Raw genomic sequence first — 7945 nt, forward strand, 5'->3', positions numbered from 1 at the left:
GCTGTCCCGCACGCACGCACGCACGCACGCACGCACGCACGCACGCACGCACGCACACACACACACACACACACACACACACACATACACATACACATACACATACACACACACACACACACACACACACACGTGAATGAACAAAGATACACACAAAAATACACACACAAACACACCCAATCACCCACGTGTGAACTAACACAGATACTAACACGCACACAAAAACACCTACACACACTCTGAAACACGCAATCTGAGTTGAGTTTATCTTCTTGTTCCTGTGTGTTTGTGTGTGTGTGCGCATGTGTGCGCGTACACACTAAATGTTTGGGATCCCGGGTTCTCCTTAGGGCCTCTTGGTCAGGGTGGGCGGGCGATCAAATCAGCCGTCTTTAGCAGTGCTGTTTTCATCTTTTTTAGTGGACCCCCCCCCCTTTCCAACTTAAAAGCTACACCTCCCTTTTTTAGCCACCACTTTTGGAGTTGCCGGACCACCTGCACCGAGACACACACACACACACACACACACACACACACACACACACACACACACACACACACACACACACACACACACACACACACACACACACACACACACACAGGCTTCCAGATAGAGTTGAGTTGATTAATACGCTTCCTTACACACATTAATAAGCTCTTAACTGCTTTTAGGATTTTTACTTTTTAGCCCTGGGTTCATAGTGTGCAGCCTCTCAACCTTGTCTAATCCCCCTCCCCTCCTTCACATCACAGTGCGTTGCTCCATGTTTAGGGCCATGTCAGCGGGGAGGGGAGAGAAAGGAAGAGGCTGGAGGGAGGGATGGAGAGGCCGAGAGGAGGCAGATGATGAGGGGGAGAGCTGGGGTGGGACGGGGGGGCCTGGGCTGGGCCGGGTTTCGGGGGAGAGGCCGGTCTTTCTTAGCACTTTGCTGTATAGAAGTTTGGGAGTTCACTTTACTCTGAATTTTAGCAGTAATCCAGTTAGCTATTTTCTGTCAGCCAAGCGGAGGAATGGCAGGAACAAAAGGCACATTCATGGGCTTAAGAAGCTTCCAAAGAGTTCACCCAAGGCTGGCTGGCTGGGATTAGGCCAGCAGGCCTCGCAGGAAGAAGAAAAAATAGAAAAGCTAGGAGAAGATTGAGGAGGAGAAGGTGGAGGAGCAGAGGAAGAGGGAATGAAAGAAAATAACGAGAGCAAAACGGTTGAGTTCCCGATAAGTTTCCCATTTTGTATTTTCTTATTATTAATGACTTAAGAAATACAGAGAGCCAGGGCAAGATGGGAGCTATATACTTTTTTAATGATAGCATATCCTTCTATATATTATATCTTCTCCATTTCCAGATGCCTACAACGGTATCATGTTGCTTTTCTATGCAATTATTATTTAAGCCAAAAAACCCACAGCGGAATTGGTGTTGAATATACTGATACCGATTTATTTTATTCCCAGACGACTTTCTCGTGTGTATCCACAACTGAAGGACAGTTAAAATCTGAGTTTGGTGTTTAGCGATGGCTGTGCTGCTGGCCTTTTTTTCAAATCAAACTCTACATTTGCTCATTTGTGGGCAGTAGGATCTTCAAAGCACCTTTTTCTTCACAAATGTATGTCCTTGAATACCCACATTTTGCCGTGGATTGTATGCATGATCCACTTGATGCTACAGCCTGGCTATTCTCATGATTGCGGTTTCTCGTCGTCAACAATCCCACGTTTCTAAAGTCAAAACACTTTCAATTTATGTGATTTGTATCTCAGCGTCCTTGAGCTGTTTAGTTTTTCACATCAAAATAGCACAATCAAATGTGTGATCCATTCTTGGCTAATGGCGCTACTTTATGTATAGAAATAAAACAGCTTCTGTGTTGTTCATTCTTTATTTCTTTGGTTCTTTGGCATTTCAGTGGTTATCAGTCCATTCTTCGCCGCATCAATTCCCACTTGGGATGTAACGGTACACCACCGTCTCCCTCACTGTCACTCCGAAACGTCCTATCTTGTGGGGGGGGGGGGGGGGGGGGGGTGTCGTTTAACGACCATTGCTGAAGTTGCAGTGAGTTCAAGTGAGAGACTTTATTTGTTCTCCTCTAGGCACCATTTTCAACAGCCTCTTCACAGCCGTTCCTCTCATGTAGAAGACTCCCTTCTCCTGTGAAGTTTGCCGCCAGCTTTAGGCGCTCCATTGAGACATGTTTCACATTACAGTAACCTTCAATTTGTCTCTGGGATTGCAGGGGCCTTGCGGGCTCTGTGTTTTTTTCCACTTCTTCTTCCCAGGTATCCATGTGGGAACAAGGGTCGGTATCGTATTATTGTTAGTGTGGACGTCTGTGGGGAGCGGGCTTCATGGAAGTAGGGAACAACCATGATTCAGGTCTAGGCCTCTTCCCAGCTGTGGTCCACCAGGGTGGGCCTGAAATGTGTGTCGTCGACGTCCTGCTTTACTCCGTGCCCAGTTTGTAGTGCAAGGAGTCCCCCCGGATTCACATGCATGTGTGCAACTGTTTTCTCTCTCTCTCTCTCTCTCTCTCTCTCTCTCTCTCTCTCTCTCTCTCTCTCTCTCTCTCTCTCTCTCTCTCTCTCTCTCTCTCTCTCTCTCTCTCTCTCTCTCTCTAAAGAGACATTAAACCCTAACCCATCAAAACTATTAATGGTATGTGTTAAACTGACATTCAACACACACACTTGGATATATAAAAACGGAAAAAAGATAAATCACACACACACAAAATGCAAACACCCGGTGTTGTAGCGTTGCTCAGGTGTCTGTCTGCACCCTCACCTCCTCTCCCCAATATATGTCCTTGGGCAATTATATAGACACGTTTTAATTGACATTTGACTGGTCATACCAGATAGTGAGGCTTGCCTCGTCCAATGATAGGAAGGCACTCGATTAACCTCTGAACTTGGTCAATAAAACGGACCGGAGGGCATTTTTTAGCTGCTTGCTATTTTAGAGAAAGACAGGACAGATGCAGTTTTGGTACTACTATGCAAACGTGTTGCCTTGTTCTTTCTCTGTGTGTGTGTGTGTGTGTGTGTGTGTGTGTGTGTGTGTGTGTGTGTGTGACGACATGCCTCAACAAACAGTGATGTTCGGCATGCCTAGGCTAAGTGTGTGCATATTGTGTAATTACTAACTTTTGCTTTCACAGGCTTTGCATTGTAGTTTGAGAAAGCTTCTGCGAGTGTGTGTGTGTGTGTGTGTGTGTGTGTGTGTGTGTGTGTGTGTGTGTGTGTGTGTGTGTGTGTGTGTGTGTGTGTGTGTGTGTGTGTGTGTGTTTGAGCGTGTTTGTTTGCTCAGGGCAGAACCAGGGCTCTGTGTAGCTGGTCTCAGATCCCTGCTCCCAATCTTCTGGTCAGGTCAACCATCAAACACATCCATCCTGCCCTTCCTTGCGCCTCCCCAACCACCATGCTCTCTCTCTCTCTCTCTCTCTCTCTCTCTCTCTCTCTCTCTCTCTCTCTCTCTCTCTCTCTCTCTCTCTCTCTGTCTCGCTCTTTCTCTGTCTCTCTGTCTCGCTCTAGCTCCCTTTCTCTTTCTCTCTCTCTCTCTGTCTCTGTCTCTGTCTCTGTCTCTCTCTGTCTCTGTCTCGCTCTTTCTCTCTCTCTCTCTCTCTCTCTCTCTCTCTCTCTGTCTCTGTCTCGCTCTTTCTCTCTCTCTCTGTCTCTCTTTCTCTCTTTGTCTCTTTGTCTCTCTGTCTCGCTCTAGCTCCCTTTCTCTCTCTCTCTCTGTCTCTGTCTCTGTCTCTCTCTCTCTCTCTCTCTCGCGCTCCCTTCCCGGTTGTTATCACTTTGCGTATATATTTCTGTTTCTCTCCATCTATCCTCCTTGTTCCGTCTCGCTCCACGTCTGTTGTGCGCGTGGACACGCAGATCGTCCCGTTCAATGTTCACACTCACCAAACACGGTGGCTACCTCACGCACAGGCACAGGTACTCACCGCGGTCAGAGCTAGAGAGGGAGAGAGGGAGAGAGATAGAGGTGAGTGAGAGCAGCTCCGGGGTCATGTGGGAACAAACAGCGCCTTGTCCGCCTGCCCGCTCTTCTTTGCCTTATGTCAATTAATGGCTCACAGTAATTTCACCTGACAGTCCGCAGCGGCGTGCGGCGGCCGGGATGTCACGGCGCTGACCCCTCTGGCCCGCAGCCACTCCTTTCTAATAAAGAGTCTCGCGGAGCCACAGCAACTTCCTTTGTACTTTGTTAATGAGTTATTGATTTGAAACAATGCCCTGGCAAATATTGTCAGAGCCGGCCTGACCCCGTCAAGGTCACGCTGTTTTATCTCATACGGCGTCGGCGCCGTAATCTGCTCCCGGGGTGACATGTACTGGGGGTTTGCTTTTCTTTTTTCTTTCCCCCTTTTTCACTTTCAAACCCGTTTTCTTTTTTTTCCCACCGCTCGTTCTTTTTAGGTATCCCGCTTCCCTTGCATATACCGCGGCTAAGAAAGTACACTAACAGAGCCGCACACACCCCCGCCTCGTGCGCTTGTGCGCGCACACACACACACCCAGACACACATACGACGTTCCACCCGTCTCTCTCTCTCCCTCTCTCCCCTCGTCTCTTTCTCACATCATTATATTCCCACCTCTCCATAGGTACTATACCTGCTAATTACCCACAATGCCACACTCATTATTTTCCCATCTCTGCTGCTAATTTGCTCCATACCTTCCCCTAGCCGGCCCTTACCAGATCCATCAGACGGCTGACAGCTGATAGCTAACTTCTGCTCCCCAGCTCCAGCCCTCAAAAGGAGAGTGGGAGAGGGAGGGAGAGAGAAACACAGAGAGAGAGAGAGAGAGAGAGAGAGAGAGAGAGAGAGAGAAAGAGAAAGGGAGGGTAGAGAGAGGGGCGACCGAGGAGTGAAGTCCTAGACATTGATTAGAATGCAATTGCAAACATGTGTCGCAGAAGCCTGCGCTTTAATAGTTTTCTCAAAAACACGTACAAACACACACACACACACACACAGACACACACAAACAATCCAGCGTGCACACGAAATAACGATAATGCTTTAGTGCTAGGACCGAACATATAATTATGTACATTGCCTATTTAATATTTAATCATTCGGCCAAATGAAAACCCCTGTTCCGCGCTGATCAGGACATTAAATAGGCTAACGACAGCGGCTGCAGGTGGCTTCGCCTGGTGTGTGGCCTTAAGAGAAAGGGCGAGGGAAAGTGAGTTAGTGTCTGAGCGAGAGAGAGAAGGATTATTAGATTGTGCACATGTGTTGTTTTTGGTCGTGGCGGAACAGGACACTATCACATGTAAATTAGAATCAGCTCTCCCCCTAGAAGGAGACACCGACCACGCGATCATCATCCGACTTTACTCTCATTTCTTCTTCCGATCTCGCCCGGCTCGCCCGACCTCCGCGGTCTCACATGGAAGCAGTTATCGGCGTCTGAACCGCAGCCAGCGCTGGCCCAGAAGCTGAACGCGGCCCAGCTGTCTGGGGATCCCCCGCGACTCCGGCATGACCCCGCTGGCTCTCATTATCAAAGATCGTAGATTGGGAATTCGCCAGTTAAATAAAACATCACATTTACGTAGCGACGGCCCTCATCTGGCTCCGAACTTTCTCTCTGGCTGTCTCGGACTTCTTCTAGGGCTAACTGGGTCGTCGTGTTGTGCGGTGCTGGAGGGCTATAGTGGCGGATTGGTGGTTGTTTGCATGGGCTTGTGTTGATGTTGTTAGTTTTATCGCTTCCTGTGCGGTTTGGACAGTGGGCCGGCGCTGGCGTCTGTTTTCCCGGGCCGTGTGGCGGGTGGCGTGCTCCTCAGCCCCTTCCTGCTTCTCATTAGTTGGAAACAGGAAGACCGGACGAGACTCCTTCTGAAATAAATAAATAGCGCAGCTTCTTTTGGTTTCGTACCGTGAGTGTGTGAGTGTGTGAGTGTGTGAGTGTGTGAGTGTGTGTGTGTGTTTGTGTGTGTGTGTGTGGGTTTGAGTGATGGTGTGACTCGTAAATGACAACTGCGTTTTTGTGTTTCTCAAATGACTTACAGAAGCAACTAATTTTGCACATTAAAGGGGCATTTTCAGATCGCTTTATGGTGTTATAAACTAAATCAGCGTTGCAGTGGTTTAGTACCTTACACCCACACATACATACAAAGACACACACTATCACACACACACTCACCTATCCTTTGACAGTTATGTTTGAGGGATGCTGGCAACAGGTGTGCAGTAGGGACTATATTTTGACAGAGCTGGCAGACAAATTCTCTCTCTCTCTCTCTCTCACACACACACACAGACACTCATATGCACACACTTGCTCTAATGCACACATACATATGTGCTCTCACTCTAAAGACACACGCGTGCACACGCACACACAGTCATCACACACAGATAGTGAAAATGTGGAAAAATGAATAAATTGGGAGTAAAAGCGTGTGAGAGTCATTGACAGGAAGCTGGTCTCGCAGGGCAGCCCCGCTCCACTGCAGCTAATTAACCCCAGGAATTAATTGCACCAATATGCAAATCTGGTGTAGATAATTCAGTATACTCTGCTGCCAGGTAGTCAATCACAGAGAGAACCGCCACCAAGGTGCAAGGGATGGGGAGAGAGGGGGAGGGGGGGGGAGAGGGGGGAGGTGGGGGGGCTTGCAGGGACATGGATGTTGTAGAAGTCTCTGACTATATTGGGTTGTGTGGCACTATACTGTGGTTTCTTCCTCCTGCACTCCTTATGTTCCTCTGGTCCTGGGGAAGCGACAGACACACTGCATCAAGGAGCTGGAGACTGGTGGCAGAACAAGGAGAGCGGAGTATTTTCGGAAGAGGTTGCAGGGAGGGAGGCAGGGAAGGGCGAGAGAGCGATGTAATGCCCCCCCCCCAAAGATGAAAGGTGACACGGGTGGGGAAGGGAGGAAGAAAGACTTCAAAGAGCCTGATGTCACAACCCTTCAGACAGACAAGTTGGCCTCAGCCCCTTTTATACACACACAAACATGCGCTCCCACACACACACACACAATCACAAACATGCACACACACACACACATATATATACACACACAACCTTCGGGTAGCAGGGCAGTTACCTGCTGTTGCATCACTCTGGAGATGCAGGCGGGCACTGACACTACAGCCCCCCCCCCCCAGCCCCCAACCCCCCCACGCTAATCAAGTCATAAACACAAACACTCTGACAGCTTAATTTACCTCTCGACAAACATGTTAACAAAAACACACACGCCGCCACCGCACCTCATCAACACTGCACAACAGCACTAGCCCGGAGACTGAACGACAGACAGGCCAACACACAAACCGACACCGACGCACACACACACACACACACACACACACACACACACACACACACACACACACACACACACACACACACACACACACACACACACACACACACACAGTAAACACGTGCACGGCAACAAAAGACTGAAACTTTTTTCCGGCATCGATGGTCAATCCTTACCCATCCACTAACGTAAAGCTTGTGTTTACCATATTGTTGAGCGCCTTCAATAGATCGTCCTTTGGTTTCCATATCCAGGGAAGAACAAGACGTTAGAGAGCAGAGGTGTTCCCGTCGTATCATCCCGCTCCGCTGTGTTGACGCGGGATGGTCTCTTCAGGAAACACCCTTCTGTTCCTCATCTCCTGCTCCATCAGTCGGATGAGATTCGTTATTGCACGGGAGAGATTGACACCCAAATAACAGATCAAATAATGTCTTAGCTAGCTAGTTTATTTTTTCTCAGTCTTAATATGTACAATCTGTGAACAATATATATAAATATATACACCAAGTGTCTTTGTGTAAAAAGCGTTTCCTGAGAAATAGTCTGCTACCGCCTGGGGTAAAGCTTTGTTTGTTAGTTTATTTCCAGCTCTGCGAGGCAGTGTGCATAGCGGAGCTTCTGGTGGGAA

The sequence above is a fragment of the Gadus macrocephalus genome, chromosome 6 (genome assembly GCF_031168955.1).
Source record: "Gadus macrocephalus chromosome 6, ASM3116895v1".
NCBI classification, from domain to species: domain Eukaryota; kingdom Metazoa; phylum Chordata; class Actinopteri; order Gadiformes; family Gadidae; genus Gadus; species Gadus macrocephalus.